The sequence below is a fragment of the Sus scrofa genome, chromosome 3 (assembly GCF_000003025.6).
Source record: "Sus scrofa isolate TJ Tabasco breed Duroc chromosome 3, Sscrofa11.1, whole genome shotgun sequence".
Lineage (NCBI taxonomy): Eukaryota > Metazoa > Chordata > Mammalia > Artiodactyla > Suidae > Sus > Sus scrofa.
In genome coordinates this window covers 132,114,405-132,134,965 of record NC_010445.4, presented here as the reverse complement: position 1 = coordinate 132,134,965, position 20,561 = coordinate 132,114,405, and the positions used below count along the sequence as shown (strand labels likewise).

The 20,561-nt window shown below is 50.6% G+C and overlaps 1 protein-coding gene across 41 annotated transcripts in view; it reads right to left on the bottom strand.

Moving 5' to 3' along the window:
• Window positions 1–20,561, bottom strand: part of MYT1L (myelin transcription factor 1 like) — a 365,957-nt gene that overhangs the window by 159,050 nt on the left and 186,346 nt on the right. For 37 of the 41 annotated variants that reach the window (XM_021087911.1, XM_021087915.1, XM_021087912.1 and 34 more), the window contains one exon: window positions 9,316–9,458. The exons of the other annotated variants lie outside the window; for them this stretch is intronic. The gene's annotated coding sequence lies outside the window, so the exon portion shown is untranslated. The remainder of the gene's footprint in view (window positions 1–9,315; window positions 9,459–20,561) is intronic. 41 annotated transcript variants of the gene reach the window in all.

Genomic DNA, 20,561 nt, shown 5'->3' with positions numbered 1-20,561 from the left:
GTTCCCTTCCTCTCCCCCGTCTCTATTTTGGGACGCACGCCCTGTTATCACTGAACAGCAGGTACAAGTGACACATGGAAATTTGCTGGGTCGGTGGCACTAATTGGGTATCTGTACTTGCAAGGAGGGTGGCACCAGGAGGAGGTGCTTCGGATGTGAGTTCAGACCTGTTTATGGTCCATTTCCATGTAAATGAGGCCCGGCAGCTCAAGTGCAAGGCACGCGGTGGTGAGACGCCAGAGCCACTCCGACTGGGGGAAGGAAGCCTGGAGCAAGAAAACCCAGGGAGAAGAAAAGAAACCGGATTTCCTTACCTTCCCGCAAGGAAGATTTATGCAAGAAACTGCCATTAGCACTAATGAGAGTTATGCATGTAAATCTCCCGTGAAACGCGGGGAAGGGGCTCATCCGTCACTGGGCAGACGCGTGTGGGGCAGGCTTCGAGCAGGCAGACTGCTTGGCTGCCCCGATGCTGCCTGCCTTTTGGTGAAGTGCTGAAGCAGCAGGCCCGGCAAGGCCTGGGGGGAGGCGGGCTCCCGCGGAGCAGCACAGGGGGCAGAGGCTCAGATCTGCAAGAGTGCAGATAATTCAGAGCCATGGGCAGCACCACCCACCTGCCCACGTGCACAGACAGCACGAGCAGGATGCACCCACCGCCCGCGGTGCCGGATGGAAGGGCCCAGTTTTACACGTTTCCTAGGAGAGTGGGCAATGTGTTCAAAATGCTTTGCAGCCGCAAAAGGTCCCAGTTTCCCTGTCCTCTGCTCATGGGGTCATGTTAGCACACGGCAGAGGTCAAGACAGGACCCGCGTTTCCGTCACAGGGCCTTTGCTCGTGCTGGGGATGAGTCCCGTCTCCACCACGCTCTCAGGTCCACTCAATTGTTTCATCTCCAGGGCGCCTCTCTTCTCGCTCTGAGTTTGGCGCCGTCTCGCTCTGTCCGCCTCTCCCTCCTGTAGACCCCGGGCCACCTGCCAGCCTCACAGGGAACATCTAAGCTGCACTGGGAGTGTCAGCTCCCCCAGGGCCTCTGTGGGCTCCCCCGCACCCTGGGTATCAGGGGGACAAGAACACAGGTCATTAACCTCGAAGGGGATGCATGCAGACGGCAGCATTCTTCAGGTACCCAGGGTTGTACCAGGAAAGCCCCTCCCTCAGGCGTCTAAGTCAGGCTCTGGGGCAGCCTTGACGGTGCTTCCTCTGATGCTGCAGGACCGCCAGGGAACACGCTTTCCGAGTGTGCAAATGGTAATGGCACACAGGGCTTCGAGTTTTCTTCTCACCACACACACTGGGCACGGTTCCTACAGGCGCCCTTCTTTAAAAAAAATAATTTATGGTGTTCTGTTTCACAGACACAACTGATTAATTTGACCAGTCTTTCGTGCATGAATAGTTGTTTGCAAAATCCACCTCTTACAAACAAGTCTGCAATGTGTGTAATAAAAGCCGCCAACTCTTTCAAATGCTTACTTGCGACAATCGCCCGTTCGTCCATCCAACCCTCACCACGACTCTAAGGTAAAAATGCCGCCACTACCCCTGATGCGGACGTGCACAGAGCTCATAGCTCGTCCAAGGTCTTGGCTCATGGGGCGTTCCTGCGGGGGCCGAGCTCCCTAGGTTTGCCTTGCTCCAGCTTTGTCCACAAATACACGCACAGCTCCGGGGCGGGGCTCTCTGCACACTAAGTGCTTAGACGTGGAATTGCTATCATGAAGGGACAGTCCTTTCTCAGCTTCACTGATACCACAGATACCTGTCTAAAGCCACACTCCCTGCACTGCTGCCGTCCACCCGTCTGATAGGCTGATGGGTAAATGATGACGCTATCACTGCAGGTCACATGGGTGACGTTACCAGGTCAAGCACCTTTTCTGGGAGAAAAGCCACTGTATCTTCTCTGAAATATCTCCCCATATTCTTTGCCCATTTTTAGTTGATAATTGTTGTCAAATTTAATACGCTAGTAAGTCCATCTCTACCTCTTTCTGCCTTGTTCTAACCAGTTGTTCCTTGTTCCTTTTTTCTTTTTTTTTTTTGGTCTTTTTTAGGGCCACACCCATGGCATATGGAAGTCCCCAGGTTAGGGGTCATATCCGAGCTACAGTTGCTGGCCTATACCACAGCCACAGCAACTTGGGATCTGAGCGGCATCCGTGACCTATACCACAGCTCATGGCAACGCCAGATCCTTCACCCACTGAGCAAAGCCAGGGATCGAACCTGAGTCCTCATGGGTACTAGTCAGGTTCATTTCCACTGCGCCACGACAGGAACTCCTGTTTGTGTATTAATGCCACCCTAGGCGTGCACTAAAGTTTCCATATGTCAAAGGCGATTTAGATTAGGGAAGGTTTATTCGTTTAACTTCTACACTATGTTTAAATTCAACTTCCCTTTCAAGACTGCAACATGTTTTTCTCTGCAGTTTGGCATGTGTCCATTAATTTCTACCCATGCATTTTACATTGGATTTAATTGGGTGTGAAAGCCACCTATGAGATAAGAGCTAACAGGATTTTTATCCTGGTCAAACGAGGATCCGCCCACAAGGCTACTGAGAGCAATACAGCTGCGGAGAACTATACTCCCCTGCACCCCCGCCCAAGAGAAAATACACAGCCCTCAAGGGGCCATTCCAGAACCTTCTGTGGAATGTGGCTACCTGAAAATTCTCTTCTAGGAGCCAGGAGAAAATTACATATCCATCACTAACTGCTACGACTTTGGCAGATATTGCACAGGCTTAGGCTGCTCGAATCACATCACAAGTGTCCGTGGTGTGGAAAGAAAGTGAAAGATCAACAAACTACATATCAGTGATGACAAAAATTCCACTAACTGCAGACAGAAAGAACCGTTGACACTAGGAGATCACGAGGGTTAGTTTTAAAGCTTAAATGGGAGATGCTACCAGTTATTGAAGCAGAATGTGCTTCTCCAAAAACACTACCGCCTGCAGATCTTTGGAAAAAGACTGGTGCGCCATATCTCTGTCAAACACAGAGGAAGACCCAAGGAAGGGACGCAAGCTGCCATTAAGGAGGAAACGAGAAAATGGCCAAGGAGGCAGCGTTTAGCTGAAACCGCCACACCCAATCTCCCAGCAAGGCTTCGGGGCCCACATTTCTCACCCATCACAGATTTTTCAGCGATAATTGCATGTTCTCCTCTGCAGGGAATTTGCACAGGTCTCTGCGGAGAGCGTGGGGCTGTGCAGACCACATGGTGGAGCCCGTCGGACCTCAGACTGCACGCAGGGCGGGCACGGACATGCCATGCACAGCGCCCACTCCGTGGGTGTTTCAGCTGGGGGGTTTTGAGTTTATGATGTGCAGTCTGACATTCAAAACTCCTGGTCACCTGAGCTCTGCTACTGTGTCCCCCAAACTCCTGCAGGTCCTGGTGAGGTCGGGGCTGATGGAGCTGCCCCAGGTGCACTGGCTGGAACATGCAGCTTCAGCAAAATGCTGCTCCCTCTCGGCACCGTTGGCTTTTGGAGTTTCCCCTCTGCTCCCAGGTAGGGGTGGGGGCTCCTGGGGTGGGGGGAGCAGGAGGAAAGGGCGTTCGATCTTGAACTCGTGTCTGCAAAACACTTCACCCCGAAGCTTTCACAGGCCTGTGGGGTGCGCAGGCATCACCGGGATGGCCCAGTCTCACGGTCACCCGCGATGCAGAGGGGCAGGAGGTCACAGCCACGGAGGCCACGGGGCTGACCTCGGACCACGACAGCAGGCCCCCCCGGAGCGAGAAGATGCTCTGGTGGGCGAGTTCCCTGCCCCGGGCTGGAGCTGCGCTGGCGGAAGCCCTGTCCCAGGTCGGCTGCCCCGCATCTGAGGGCTCCTCGTCACTCTCGGCCCCCCGCGACCTGGCCTCCCCTCTGCCAACTTTGCTTCAATCACATCCCCCCCCCGCCGCCGCCCCCCGGGCTGAGGTGAGTGCTCCCCGCTGGGAGGACGGCCAGGATTGGCAGTTCCCGCCACTCCAGGCTGGACAGGGGGATGGGCATCTGCTTCCTGATTCCCAAGGCAGCGGTGGCCCAAGGCTTTCAGACGAGTCATGAAAAAGGCAGGTGTCTGCTATTTCCTAAACTCAATTCCAGAAAAATCAAGGCGCAAACCCTTTCCCTTGTTTTTCGCTACCATGATAGCTCATAACATTGCATTTAATAAATACGGTAGAGTGGCAGGTGACAAAAGTCCTAAGAGTGACTTAAGCAATGCCCACCCACCACCATGGAAAAATGAAAAGCGTGATGTCACGAGTTAGGGATCATCTTGACAAAACACGACTCACAATTATGGGGCTGTCTTCTGGGAAATGTGAAAAGTCGTGCTAACAGCTTTGCACCTTTAGGCAAAACAGTGTGATTTTGTGGCAACTTAGCCGTTTGACAAATCCTTACTGGGAAGACACACACACATACCCACAACACTCGGTATGCACACACAGGTGACATCCATTATAAACACTGTGGGGTGGACCCATGACAACGTGTGACGCTTGCACAGGGTTTGGGGGACGTGGCCGAGGCAGGTCCCAGCAGTCAGGGACGTCGGTCAGGAGCTGAGACGCCCACTGGGTCTGGATCCCATCCGTGGCTCTTTCTGTGTATCCCTGGACAATTTGACTTCTCCTGACATAGTTTCCGCTGATATAAATTACAGACAGGCAGCTGGACAAGAAGAGGAACACGGGGTGTGCTGAGGACTAGTGGGGCTGACCTCGGGCTACGGCAGCCGGCCCCCCGGAGTGAGAAGATGCTCTGGTGGGCGAGTTCCCGGCCCCTGGCTGGAGCTAGGCTGAGGGATTTGCCCAAAGGTGTACAAATGATCACTGGCGGTGTTGGGACAAAACTGTTTGTCAGCTGTTTTAAATAAATCTGTTTCAGAGGGTCAAAGAACACAGACTCCTGAAGTTGGAGTTATTTCACAGATTCTGCCTTCGGGACGCACCATGAATTTTTCTTTAAAACAGTCGCTATTCGGAAAACAATTGAGGACGTTTTTTGGGACACAGACATTGGTTCGTTTTGGGCAAAGCCGTCAGCATGGAGGCTGGATGCAGTGGGCTTTCTCTCTGGGCTCCGGGCCAGAGGAGACGGGGCTTCCTCCAGCGGCAGCTGCAGGGTGCCACCAGTGCGCCCATGCGGCCATCGCGGGCTAACTGGGCCGTGCCAGGAAGGAAAGTGCCCCAAATCTAAATCTTGTCCTGTGGCACTTTCATTTCTCCCGTAAAAGCAAGCCCCGAGTCCCTCTGAAGCGGGGATGCTGAGGAAAGCGAGGGGCTGTGACAGAAGCATGGCCCACGGGAGCCGTGGAGGCTCCCAGATGAGGAGGAGCGGGGGCGCGGGCTGCAGGACCCGGCTGTCTCCAGCCGCCACCTGCCCAGTGAGGGCCATGGCAGCATGGCCCTTCCACCTGCATCTGTGTGATTTTTAATTGTAATCTAAGGAGAAGAACCAAGGACGGGACAGTCCTGGGAATTGGCGGTTCAGCAACGGCATAGCAGCAGCCAAACGAGGATCTGGACAGCGCCAGGCAGCGCCAGGCACTGAGACGGGCAAGGTGGTGGGCAGATGAGTGAGAGCAGGTGGTCATCAGTTTCGGACCGAGAGCCCTGGTGTCGTGGACCGTTCCACACGTACCGTCGGAGAGGATACGGGATGGAGCCAGTTCCCATCCTCTGGCCTGGGGACCACAGAAATCACGCTGTTCACCAACACCAACCCCAAGCCACGAGGCATGGGTCCTTGGTCCTGACGAGCAGCTGTCAGTGCCCAGGGACCGGCGTCCCAGCCGAGCCTTGAGTCCAGGTCCAGGTTTTGTATTTTCTCCTACACGTCCGTCTCGCCCAGATTTCCCCGTTGCATGAACTGATGTTTCAAGACCCACCTCTGGGGTCACTTCCTCTCAAAGACTTCTTTGCCCTCTCTGCTCAGAGCGGGTGTCTTCTTCATCCTCCTAAGCCATCTCCCACACCTCTGCTGATACCACGAGAAGGCCTGAGCTCCTCGCGGGGCCAGGAAGCAGAGAGAAACCAAGCACACGCTCTGGACGGAAGGAAGGCCACGCAGGTCTGTTTACTCGTGGTCCCTACCACGCCTTGTGACCCTTGAGGACAGTGACCATGCCTCACACCTTCGACACCCTCAGAGGCTAGAAGAGTTGTGAACAAAACAGGGACTCAACAGTGTTGAAAATGGTACAGAGATGAAGAAAGGCTAACGCGCAATGATTCCTTGGTACCCGTGACAGAGTGTGGGTGGGAATGAAGCCTTTCCTTTGAGTACTTTCTGTCACATCTATTCCACCGGGAACTTCTGACTATTTTCACGTGGCCCGGAAATAGACTTGGATTAACGACGGAAATCTGAGGACTCCTTGGAATTAGCGATTTATGTCCAATGCAGATCTCTAAACAAAATTCCCTTGTATCCTGTTGAAGGTTGCCTGTGCCAGCACAGGTACGTCCTGGCTACTTACTAATTATGTCATCTTAGCATAGTCTCTAACCTTCGCTTTACCGAGCAATAAAGTGGGAAGAAGAGTCACTCAGGCTCGCAGAGTCTGGGAGGAATTTAGTGCTTGCCCCGTGCTCACTCATGGCTGGGTTGTGCTCTACCAAAAATGACACAGCAACTTTATACCATTTCCACCCCAGACCCCCAGCGCATAAAACTGGGTTGTGATGATTGTTGTACAAGTATAAATGTAATAATATTCACTGAGTAAAAAAAAAAAAATGACACAGGTGGCTGGTTCATCGCACATTCAAATGTGTTGAGTCTCTCCACGTTGCAGTCCTGACCGTGGCCTTGAGTGATGCCTTGCCACACCTACGTGTCGTTTATTCGAGATTGTTCCTATGAACAAAGACCTCCACCGCCAGATAAGCTCCCCTTTGAGGGCAGAGGCCATGTGGAGCATCCGTGACATTGGAAAGACATCGTCAAAGGGATTACTGGTGCCCAAATTCTGAGTTGCAGGAAGTTCAACAGAAGCTGTGCCTTCAGGCTCAGCACAGATTTGTATGAAGCTTTATGTCTGACATACCTATACACCTGCTTACTGTTCTCCAGACCAGGACCAGAAAAAATAAAATAAAGTCTGAATTTTTTTCACACTGAAAAAAAAATTAAGGTAACAATTTGTGCTCAAATTGGATAGGAAAATTCACTACCATAAAGCGTGAAAACCGCTATTTCTTCCTGATTAAGAAATTTGGTATAGATTCAAAGCAATCCCCATCAAAATCCCAATGTCTTTTTTGTTTGTTTTTTGGCAGAAATAGATAGAAGATCTGTTCTAAAAGTCATATGAATTTTCAAGAAACCCCCCACTTAGCCAAAACAATCTTTAAGAAGAAAAAACAAATCTGAAGATTTCACAATTCCTGTTTTCAGAACTTAATACAAAGCTACAGCAATCAAAACAGTGTGGTACTGGCATAAAGACAGACACAACCGATGGAATGGAATAGAGAGCCCACAAATACACTCTTGGATAAATGGCCAAGTGATTTTTGACAAGGGCGCTAAGACCCCTCATTGGTCTTTTCAACAAAGGGTGTTGGGAAAACTGGAAATCCACATGCAAAGGAATGAAGCTGGACCCGTAACTGACACCACATACAAAAAGTATCTCCAAACATGTCAAAACTCTAAACATAACAACTAAAACTACACAACTGTTATGTGAAAACATACAGGAAAGTCTTCATGATGTTACAGTTAGCAATGATTTCTTGGATATGATACCAAAAACATAAGCCACACAAGAAAGATAAATCGGACTACGTGAAAAATAAAAACTTTTGTGCATCAAAGGACACTACCAACCAAATGAAAGAAGTAAACCATAGAATGGGAGGGAATATTGCAAACCATTTATCTAACAAGTGCTTAATATCCTGAATATATCAACAACTCCTACAAGCCAACAACAACACAACTTGATTAAGGCAAAAAAACCTTGAGTAGATATTTATCCAAAGAAGATATACACATGGCCAACAAGTACCTGAAAAGATGCTCAACAGCACCTATCATCAGGGAAACACAATTCAAACCCACAGTCAGATGCCACTTCACAGCTATTTGGGCGGCTACTGTTAAAAACAAAACAGAACAAAACCAGAGAGGAAACAACAAAGGCTGGTGAGGATGTGGAGAGGTGGGCAGAGATGTAAAACGGTGCTGCTGGGACTGAAAACAGTATGGAAGATCCTTAAAAAGTGAAAAATAGAATTAATATGGATCAGACAAGCTCACATCTGGGTTTACAGAGCGTAGAACTGAAGGCGGAGGTTCAGACAAATATTTGCACACCCATGTTCACAGCAGCTTTATTCACAATAGCCAAAGGGTGGGAGCAACTCAAGCATCCATTTACGGAGAGTGGATAAACCAAATTTGGTCTATACATATGATAGAATTTTATTCAGTCTTAAAAAGGAAGAGAACTCTGACACCTGCGACGACATAGGCGAAACCTGAAGACATTGTGCTGGTGAAATAAGCCAGTCACAGAAGGACAGATACTCTGCGACTCCACCCCAGGAGACGCGTGACAGTCAAACTCACAGACAGACTCAGTGGTGGTTGCTGGAGGCTGGGGTGGGGTGGCACGCGGTGGGGGCTGGGGGGGCGGAATTTGACTGCTTGAGGACAGAGTTTTAATCCTGGGGGGTGAAAACGGCCCTGGAGACTCACGGTGACGGAGACTGCACAGCCGCATAAACGTACTATGCCACTGAGCTGTACACTTAAAATCATTACGATGGTAAATTTCACCTTCTATGTATTTTGCCACAATTTAAAAAATTCTTAAAAAAGAAAATTAGCCATGACCCGAAGATTTCAAGGAGCGCGGCTGCCGAAGTCCACGGCAGCCCGGAAGCTTATCAGCGGAATGGACAAAACCTAGAGGACCTGGGTTCTGCAGATGGGCCTCCTCCAGGACGAGCTTAATGTCCTTCAAGATCCAAGAGTCCCGCAACAGACCAACAGTGGACACAGAGCTCCGGTCTTAAAGCAACGCTGCGCAGAGGAGCCTCCATACAACTGGCTCACTCGGCTGCGGAATTACTGGGGGGATGCGTCCTAAGCAGGTCACGAAGTCTGCGGGAATCGAGTCCTCGTACAAGACAGTCAGTTCTGACTCTGTGCCGCGCTTGATCAAGACTAAGGGGTGGTAGCACTCTGGATCAAACGCCAAATCCTCCAATCACAGACCTGCCTTTACACGGCACGGTAACAGACAAACCATCTTTCAGCACGAAGAGCCTGAGGAGGGGACATGGGTCCTTACCTTCCCACGGCTCCTGGGGCAGCGGAGCGCCTGTGCACTAAGCAGAGCCTTTCTTGACAGGGATGCTGTGGGTGCTTTCGGAGGCACAAACACTCGTCTGGATCGGTAACTACATGTTTTCTCTTCTATGAGACGCGGTCACTCTGGAGAAGAAGAAAAGGCAGGGAAACGAGCTTGATTCCACAAGGCTGTGAGGATTGCAGGTGCAGGACCTAGTCACGGGGGGGGGGGGTGCCCTTCAGGGGGGGGGGATGGTAGCCTGGCTGCACGCAGGGTCCCACCTGACGAGGAGGGGGCGTGGGTGATTTTTGATAAATAATCCTGACAGAAAGATCTCTTTGGAAAACACAGTTGTGGTTTGTGATGTAAAGATTACACTAAACTGTAACATGCTCTTGTAAACTAAGCCTAGGAGTTATTTCTGATAGAGTCTGAAAGGGATTGAGATAGTATGAAATATGTAGAAGCGAATGAGGGAAGCACGAGCCCATATCTGTGGGTCTGTACTGGGCTTCCATTGCAGATGGTCAGACGTGGGGCTCTGGCCTGGCTCCACGGGAATTCGGTAAATAAGACGCAGTCCTTTCCATAGTAAAGGTTTCCAAGACACGCTATTGGCTAATTGAAAGGGAAAACGAAGTACGGCCCCTTAAGTGATAACTTAACATTTTTATTTTTATAACCGTAAAGCAAGAACCATGGGTAGTGCTGAAATGGTCTTTATGGATAATCTTCTAGGAGGAGTATTTATTTCATAGTGGGCACAGCTACTTTGATTATGTTCTGTGATATTACGAAATTGGCTTAGAATGGCTTGGTATTCCATGCATGAAAATGCATCTTCATTCTCATCATATGAAGAACATCAAGCAGACAGACTTCGTAAAGCTTGTAAATATACCAATACGCAGCAGAACAATCCAGAGATTGAAAGTCCTTGACTGGACCACATACTAAGGATCAAAGCCACTCCCTCTGATAGAGCACCGACGCTTTGCTACGAAGGCACGCGAAGGGTAACACGGCTGCATTAATCTACACGTCCTACCCTCCTGTCACCCCGGGAATTCACGTCCGTCACTCGGGCCTTTCCTAACGTGCTGCGGAGTCATCACAGAGCCCCCAGCACCCTGGGGGTGCGCGTGGCTCCTGGAAGGTGGCCAGGGAGACCGTGGGCTCGCTCCTGAGGGCAGGCGGACAGGGCTGACCACAGCCAGGAAAACAAGGCTTCTCATTAAACGGACGGGGGTCTGTAAGAGAGAATTTGGTGGGCAAGGCTGTATTTAGTACAAGCTCTGTTCTCCACGCCCACATTCACGAGTGCGTTGGGGAGCTGAGATGTCCTTCTGGCTCCCCCCATGGACGCCGCCCTGTCCTCAGCCTTTCGTGGAGCTCTTTTCCAAACCCCGCTGAGTTAGTCCTCCCGTCCTTGTGATGGGCGACCTGGACCCCATCCTGGCTCCCTCGAGTGCACGGTGGAGCTGGGGTCATCCACAAACACGGATGCTCTGCCCCCTGGCCCTGTTTGGAAGAAAGGAAGTTAGGGGGACTGTGAGCACAAGGCACCACCTCTTCTCCAAGAGATTCTCACTGCAGAATTTGTCAGGTGTAGACTAAAAACTCTCTGGCAAAAGGATTACAAGCTAAATGCCCCTAAAGGGTATTTACTAAGTGTATACAGATTTTAAGACAATTGAAATATAAAACAGAAATTTCTTTAAAGCAGAATTAAAAAAAAAAAAAAACAGAATGAAAAGGACTGAGCTGCGTACTCTCCTAACATAACACCTCTCCATGGGTCAGGATTCACAGAGCCACCTGCCAAGGACGTGGGGATGGGACCTCATGCAACACCTCATCTCAGGTATCCAGGCCCAGGACGAGGAGTGCTGCTCCCGTGGTTCCCGCTACAGAGTTTTCTGCCACATGCGCTGCTTGTGATGCTCTGTGATGAAATTCCAGGCTGAGTCTTCAATGAAGCATTTGGCAGGCCACTTACTCGCAAAACGCAAATGGCACAAATAACACCAGCCAGGCGCCGCGCGCCTTCAGACGCTCAGCCGCTGTCCTCGGCTGCAGCTGTCCTGGCCCCTCCCTCTCCCCCACCGTCGCCCAGAGGAGGACTCTGGGTGCTCCTCCGTGGCACCGGTCGTTTTGTGAGGTTGCCTCACACGTTCGTTTTGCAGGTTCGCGCAGGCAGAGGAAACGACAGCGAGGTGCTCCGTGTCCTTGACCCGGTGCCCCAGTAACAACACCCCCAAACTCTAAGACATGGTCCCCACCGAGGTACTGACACGGTTCATTCCACCGACCCTGCCGGGCCCCAGGCTCACGCGCTCACGGGCACGCGTGTGCCTACTCCTCGTGATCTCATCTCCCGGGCAGGTCCGTGTGCACGGCCCCGCAGCCACGCACAGACCGTCCATCACCCCAAGGTCCTGCAGCCCTTTCGAACCGCAACCGCTTCCCTTCCTGCAACCAGAGTCTGTTCTCCATTTCGATAACGCCTTCTGCAGCACGCGGGCAGACTGGCGGTCTCCCGAGGCCGCGGTGCGGGAGGGAGGCCCAGAAGTACGCTGCAGTTGTAAAAGGAGTCAGTCGGGGATGGGGCCATGATTACCAGTACTGCCTTGTGTCTCTGAAGGTTGCTGAGAGAGCAGACCTTTGAAGGCTGGGTCAGGATCACACACAGTAACTTTGCAGCAACGGTGAAGGATGCTGAACTGAATGACTGCGGTGATGGTTTCACACGGTAAATGTACACAACATCACATCACTACGTCACACGCACATATGTCAACTGCATCTCAATAAACACAAGAATGGTCTATAAACGGAGCCACCCATCCTGTCAGCTTTGAGGACTGCTTTCCCCAGCCCAGTTCCCTGCAGATCCGGCCAGGCTGTGATGTGTCGGTTCTCGGTCCCTTTTCCTTGCTGGGCAGGATTCTACAGTGTGGACACACCACACTTTTGACCACTCACCTGCCGAAAACCATCAGTGCTGGATGCAGTCCTGGGCTATTATGAATAAAGCTACCGTGAGCATTGGCTGTCACCATCTTTTGTTTGGCCATTATGATAGCCATGTGGTGGTATCTCACCGTGGTTTTAATTTGCATTTCCCTGATGGCTCTTGGTGTTAATATCTTTTATGTGCTTATTTGCAGGCTGTAGATCCTCTTTGGTGAAATGTCTACGTCTTTTGCCTATTTTTTAATTGGATTTTTTCTCTTTACTGTTCAATTTTGAGAGTTCACTGTATATTCTGGATACAGTCCTTTGCTGAAAACATGGTTTTCAGATAGTTTCCCCATTTTGTGGCTTGTCTTTTATTGTCTGAGGGTATATCGTGGAGCAAAAGTTTACATTTTTTAAGTTTTATGGAGCCCAATTTACCACGTTTTCCTTTACATATCAGAAATGTACGCGTTTCTGCCTTTGTTTTCTGCCTTCCTCTGCTGAAACACGACACTCCGTCACTGCAGAGGTTTGCCAACACCACCTATTTCTGATTCTGAATGTCTAGAACTGTGCCTGGAACACAGCAGATGCTGAACAAAAAAAGGAAAGGAGTAAATACACAAATAAAAGTAATTATGCAAAGTTATTTTTAATAAGTTTCTTTTTCTACGACTTGGGAATAATACCACTAAATAACAGCATATTTATACTCTGAGTGTGAGGTCCCTGACTCCCTGCGGCAACGGCAGGCCAGGCGGAGATCATTCTGCTTTTAGAAGAACTGCAGGTGGTTTATGGCACGGAGTCATCGGAGCCCAAGTGTATTTCCACTGTGGCCTGTTGCTGCTCTGTGTCCCTACAGCATTTAAGGTGACTTAGACGTAAAAGAAGGAGGCGCCGATTCCTACGGAAGTCACAAGGCCGTGGACTGCTCAGCCTTGCAGTGGAGTGTCCTTAAGTAACTTAGCCACAGGTTGTATAAACGTACAGACAACGGAGCCGTATTTGGTGGCAAGAGTGGCCCTTGCCTACTGACATGGCCTCCTGCCCTCCCTGCAGATCTGTGCCGTCCCCAGATCTGAGCAGAGTACTGAGGGGGACCCCAAGCTCTGAAAAGAGGAATCCTGGCTCAGCGGCTGGGACTGTGCGTGCTCTGGACCTGGCTCCTTGTCATCAGCGAGGGCATCCAAAGGGGACAACGCTGCCTTTTGAATAACTGCTCTGCTGTTCCCAGCGGCCTCTATGAAGCAACCTGTATCTTGTCCCTGCCACATGGAACATCCATGCCAGGGGTACCCAGGGTCAGGCCACCCCAAACGGCCCCGTCCATTAGCGCCAATGGGAAGAGCCTTCTAGAGCCGCTGGCACAGTGTGCGGGGCTGGTGGGCTCCGACCGCTGCTCGGGCAGATGGTGTGTATGCGGAGGCCACACGTTCTGCACCGCGTTGCCCACGAGGAAGGGAGGAATCTGAGGTCTGCTGCTCACGGGGACATCGGGGGTTGGTGACATGTCTCCTGAAAAGTTTCTTCTGGGAAATTCGTGAAAACGTCTTCTTAGGCCCTTCACCTTTCGGAATCATTGCAGTTGAAACACAAATGAAGAAAACAGCCAAAGTCCACGCAAAACAGTGCTGTCTCTAGGCGAGTGTTCGCGGGCTGACGACTCTCACTGAAATATGGCAACTTTTCTAGAGAGTTTTGGAGGCTGCAGTCCCTTGGGTTGGGCTCTCCTGATTCGCTCCTGAACTCACCAGGTGGCCCCGGAGATCCCTCTCTGGCACCCCGATCCCGCAGGGTGTCTTTAAGGCAGGGACCAGAGGCTGCAGAACCCGCAGCCCCAGCGGGACCCTGGAGATAGGATCATGCTGAGAAGAACCTGTGAAACTGACTAAGCAAAGGTGAGCTCAACTAGCAATTACCCTGCCCAGCGTGCATGGCTGTGGCCATGGCCCTGAGCTGGCACATGGCGGGGGTTGAGGGTGAGGGGGGTGGTGGTGGTGGTGGGTGTGTGTGTGTGTGTGTGTGTGTGTGTGTGTGTAAGGAGCCATACCCCCTTCAGTGCGGGCTGTGGCTTCCCTTCTCAGGAGCCCAAATCATTCCTTCATTTTAATGCAGTATACAGTGATTTTTAGTAAAAACTTAGTTTTAGATCAGTGCATTCTAGATGGCTGTATTATAAAAGTCATTTTAAATTTATCTTTAAATATTCATGACAGAAACTGATTCTGACTTTCCCCACTGAATAAGAGAGTGCAGTATTTAATTTTTAGATTAGTTCTATAGTGAATAAAAGCGCTATTGGTCCCCAATTCAAGAATGATTGATGACTTCATATTTGGTTTATAGGCTGAAACTTAGTAATATATTTTGTCATTCAAAATAGACATAAATGACCTTCCGTTTGAAACGTTTGCATTCTGGCCTAAAGAAAACCAGCTTTGCTTCTTCCCTCCCTTCCTGCCGCCTTTCTTTTGCTTTTTAAAAAATCTGTTTGCACCTGATGAGGTAGAAGAGCGTATTCCAGGCTGATATTTGTAAGTACTTCTCCATATATCACACTACAAACGGGGTTATCTTTAGTCTTTTTAAATGTGTAAAGTAGTTAATAAGCTGCTTTGATATGATTTTCACTCTATCTGGCGTTTCCTTTTAACGTTTTTAAAAGAATTTCAGGGAAACTGCAATTGGCAATATAAGGACTCTGATGCTATGAAGGGAACTTCCAGAGCTGCTGCAGACAAGTTTGAGGCAAATGTGCTCCTTGCTAATGTGTATTTTATTATCAGTGTTCTTTCTGGGCCTTGTTTTCACTAATGGCTCATCGTGTGTCTATGGCTTACAGAGGGGCATTAAAGCAGCATCCGCAGTGCAGCCTGGCCCTCCAGTTACCGGGCTGGAGGATGCCCTGAAGACACCCAGGGATCTCCTGTGACCTTGACCCCAGACGCCTAACAACCCGCAGTCACGTGGAGCCCCATAGGACAGTTCTGCTGGTGACCAAGCGCATGTGCATTCGCCCAGTTCTAAACAGCTGTGTTCAGTGCCTCTGTTAACACAGGCCCCCGAACCACCTTGAAACCCTTGGGAATCTGTCAGCGGCTGTGTGGACACACGGTTATTGGCCCGAGTGTTTGTCAGTCACCAAAAGTGCTGTAACCAGGGGGCGCGGGGACGAGGGAGGCGAGAGGTCCCTGCCTCTCAGCCAGGGGGAAAGGGGGAGGCCGCGCAGCTCCTGCTCGCTCCCCCGCCCAGACCCGGTTCCCCGAAGCCCCTGTCCGACCGCAGCACCTGAGAGCCTCAGCCCCCGACTCCGCGCGCGCGCTGTGGTCAGGCCGCCATCCTCAGCCGTCGCCGCAGACAGCAGAAAGGGCGGACTTAAAAATATTTCGCGTGCTTTCTAGCCAAAGCAGTGCACATGCGCAGTTTGAGGGTCAGGGGCCGTCCATGGCCTGTTAGGAAACTGAGCCCCAATACCACCCGCATTCCATTGCCAGCTCCCCCGAGGGAGGGCTTTCAACTCCAGCCGCTGCTTCTGGTCGTTACCGCCACGTCCCTGGACACATGGCTCGGTCTCCTCCAGGGACCGATCCCCCATCCAGGAGCAATCACCTGTCAGAGACCCACCTGGGCACACAGGGTGACCCTTCCTAACGCACACACCTGGCCGTTCCGTCTCCCCACTGCCTGCCAGTGCAGTGACACGGGACACCAACGTGGACTAGAAATTCACCGTCTGTGGTCATGAGCTTGGACACGGTGTGGCCTGGAGGTTTCAGCGCGTCTCTCATCGCGGTCGGCAGCGGCCCTCTGCACTTGTACATTTCCTACGGGTTCCCGGAAGTTCGTCCCCAAACTGTCCCAGTTACATCGCCTCCTCTCACCACAAACACACGCGCTCAGTGCCAGTCTGCGACGCTCCCCTCCGGCCGGCTCACGTTGGGTCCCAATGCGGGACGACCCCTGGTGCATCAGCCCAGCCAGGCCGCCCTCCCTCCCCTGGTTATTGCATCTCGAGTCCCCTTTCCTGGATGGAGACAGCATGCATTGCTTCCTAAAGAAAGGTTCTTGGTTGGGAGTTTTTTTTTTAAACTACTTCCATGTATTTGAGTAAAAAAAATCTAGCTGGGAATGATTCTCCCTGATATGTAGCTTCCATACCTGGAAGATTCTTCGCGGGTTGGTCCCCAGACGCGCATGCCCAGAAGCATCAGGACCCTGTTCTGGCTCGTGACTCCCCCTGGCGGCGGGGTTGGGTCTGTTCCCACGGTCAAATCTCACTCTAATGGACGACGCAGCCCTGCCCACTCCCAGCGACGCGTCTCCCCTCCTTCCACGCTTCTCCTGGAACCTCTACTGTTCATGCCAGGCAAGCTGGTTTTCATCCCTGCCCTTTTCTTCTAATCAGGTTTCCTCTGTTTCACCTTCTCTCCTGGGCGGATGCCTTGATGGAAATTCTGACCGGCGCACCTGTACTCCCAAAGGGAAGCCTTGGATGTTGGGATTTGCCCTCTCCCTCTGCTGGTTAAAAGGCATCTGTTTTTGTTTAGTAAATGCAGTGGTTGTCTCCTGTAGTCGGAGGAAGTGCATGGAAGTTTCTCCTTTTTTCTTGCAGCTTCTATCTCCTCCAATTTGCTTTTACCCCATGTCCATCTTGTTTACTGGCTTGTTTTGGTCTCTTCCTATTAGAGGATTTTCTCAGACATCAGGGTCCTTGGCTGTCCCCCCTACCTCAACTGTAATGTTTTTAGTTAAAGCACATGAAATACGTGTATTTTTTGCCAGCGGACACCTCATTTCCTTGCAAGGAAGCTGACACTCTGGGCTGAGTCTCTGCTGCATATTCTGTTCCAAGTGAGCCTGCACATACTTACCTAATGGGATCGGCTGACACTGGTTTTTAATTAACTTATAAAAATGCTGCTTCTTTTAGACCTTAACAAATTGCTAAAGTCTATGAAGCTCTCTGTTACACACACACACACACACACACACACACACACACACACACACCCCATCTAGAGCCCTAGTTCGGAGTTATAACAGAAAAAGATATTAGGCATGAAAGAATTGCAAGAAAACCTAAATTCTTATGTCTTGAAGGAATAGCTCTTTATTCTTTGCAAAACCTGTGTGCTTTCCAGTTTCTTTGCTTCTGGTTGTCTTCTAGGTCAGCCTCCTGTAAGTTCATCTACTTTCCATAAACTTCACCAGTTTAAATTCTACTCACTGAAGTCCAGCGCAATTGCCACTTTAATCCAAAGACCTCTTTTCAATTCCCCAAAAATGTAATCTATGCTTTTAAAATACCAAAACACATTTTAAACTTGCCACGTGACACCAAACTATGCCTTGTCTTAAGGTTGGGTCCGTATCCCGTTTCTGTTGTGAAACTGGGTATCTGTAGTCAAAGCGGGTGTAGAGAACTGGGGATGGTGATGACAACAGAGAGCTCACAGGGGACACGCAGGTCCCAAGTGTGGTCTAAGTACTTTACACATATTAACTCACACAAGCCTCCCAAGCCCTGAGACAGGCACCCCTGGACCCGCCTTACAGGGCAGACCAAAGGCAGCTCTGCCCGGGCTCACTCCGCCTCTCTAAGCCTCTGCTTCTGGTTTGCTGAAGTGCTCCTGTCCTGAAACACTTTACTCAATGTTTACTAGGACTTAAGGTTTTGTTCTCATTTTTACAAAAACGCGGAACTAGAAAGACCTCTGGGTTAACAGCAAGACCAATTCCAAGAAAAACGGTGAGGACAACGTCGAGACGAGGCTGTTGTCGGGGGAGGGGTGGCAGGGCGGCGTGCAGATTCAGAGTGGCCTGTGTGGGTGCTGTGGTCTGGGGTGGGGTGTCCTTGCACCTGCAGGAGGACTGAGAGCAGAGGGAGCCATCAGAGCCCTGATCTTGCCTCCACTGCCTCGTCCTCAGGACTGGCAGACACGGGACCAGGCCTCAGTAAGGTGGCCGCCCAGGGGCCATGTCATTCACGGGAGCGCCATTCAGGAAGGCAGTCACAGTCGTGTGAGAGGATACAAAGTAACTAATAAATTGAGCAAAGAGGCACAGCACCTCCACAGGGAAATGAGGAAGTTCTGTCAAGAGAAGGTGGGGAAGGTCACGGCCAGGGGAGAGAGAAACAGGTGCTGAGATGCTGTCATCTGCTCGAATGGATGGACAGCACCACTTCAGCCAAAACACCGAGCGGGTCTGGTGAGGAACTTGCTGTTCTTGTGTGGGACCGAGATGGGCAAGGGTGCTGCCGACACTCGTGAACAAGGAAAAGCAGAGAGGAGCAGACTGCTAACCAGACTCCGGGCTCGCTCTGAAGCTGCAGCGATCAAGCCTGTGTGGTGTTGATGAGGGCTGGCAAGTTAACCTAGGAAATGGGACGGAGCCGGGAAACAGACCAGCGCATGGAACTCTGGAATGGAGACACGCTCCTAAATGGAACCAAGGCGATGGTTATGTGATGGCAAGAGATGAAGCTGGATCCTTACATCTTATGTGAAGTAAACTCAAGGTAGATTAGGGAGTTAAGGATTAAAAAAAAAACTAAAAAAACCCCCTGAAAACTCTTCTTAAAAAATACAGATGAATGGATTCTTAGATCTTAGTAAAATAAAAACTTTAAGACACCAAAGACATTGACAACAAAAGAAACATTGGATGAATGTGATATTAAATTAAGAACTTGTTATCAAAAGACACCTGAGATAAAGTGGAAAATCAAGTTACAAACTTGGGGAAGATATATGCTTGATTTGCATAAATAATATAGAAAGATGTAAAAATAAATAAGAAACGCATGCTCCATACAATGAGAGGTTGGGCCAAAAACACTGACAAGCATTTTGCCAAAGAGGAAACACTAATAATTGTTAACAATTATTTATCAAATAATTGATAATTTGATAACAATTATTTATCAAAGATAAGCAAGGATGAGCTCCTGTTCTCCTACCACTGACCGCAGTTTTTACGGGTCTGACTACGCAGGTGTGGAGAGGCGAAAATCGGCAGCTCCTTAGAGGTTCAGTTTTCTATCCGGAGAATAACTCCGCCTAGACTTGAAGGATGCTAGGAGTCACCTGTGAATTACACTGTCATCCCCGATGTCCCTGTGGTTTGGGGGGGATGGTTTAGAAGCCACCACAGACAGGCTGGGGTGTGTGTTGGGGGGTCCTACAAGGACCCCTAAGCCCAACCAGAGGAGCCCCGCTGGTCCTGGGTATCAAGAGTGTCCCACGTTAGAAAGGACAGTCTGGGGCTAAAACCTTTGGAAGCTCATCTCTGAAAGTGCACGCACTGCGTGGGCGAGCACGTCGGAGACCAGCGCTGGGCCGAGTCACGGAGCAGGTTAGCACAGCGGGGAGCAGGGGGGCACCGGAACGTTGCCCTCCTGTCGCCCCCATCGCCACGCGCCCAGCCCCCTTGGCTTTTGGAAAAGAGTCCATCCTAGGGAAAAACGCCTTTCCTGGCTGATTCCGTGTTGACTCAAATTCCCAAGTGTGAGCTGTGTCTTCAGCAAATGTAAATTTAAGGTATTACTTGCTCTCTAAACATATTCCTGAACAATTTGCCTCGAAGTAAATGTCTGAAAGATAATAGTGTCTCCCATCACCTGTCATACCACAAAATCACAAAACAATCTCAGGATGGAAATTATATTCTCATCTTCAAGATTGTCTGGGTAAAGGGAACACACATTTTTGGGTAAAATAAGAATGCCAACGAACAGCCTACTTGACAAAACAGTCGTTCAGGGCAGACAAGGTTACTTCTATGTTTGACGAGTTACTTATCAAGCCCCGACACTCCCGAGTGGAAACCAGGAGGCTCAGAAGCCAGCGAGCCGCCTCGGTCTGCGCCCTTCCTGACTCGCGGCAGCTCGGGCACAGGCAGCTTCCTCATTTCGGCTGCTGGGACCTTCCCCGCCCCCGGCTCCGCTGGCTTCGTGGAAGAAAGATCTTCACCCGGAGTCGCTGGAAGGGGAGAGTGTGGCGCTAAGACCACAGTGCACGAGTGGCTGAAGAACCGCGTTTCTCCAGAAAATTCGCTCAGCCAGAGGACACTTAGTTCTCAGACAAGTTCCAGGTGGTAGTTTCAGATCAGTTCTCTGATAAAGTCAGAGAACTACCAAACAAAATGCAGTGTGTGAGACAAAACAAAACAAAAAAACCTGAGTAAGAAGCCTTTGGAAAAAACGGTCCGCTCTTCCTCTATTGGGCGGCTGGGCTCTGTGGGGTACTGCGGAATCATCCAGCCTCGATGAGCAGAGGACA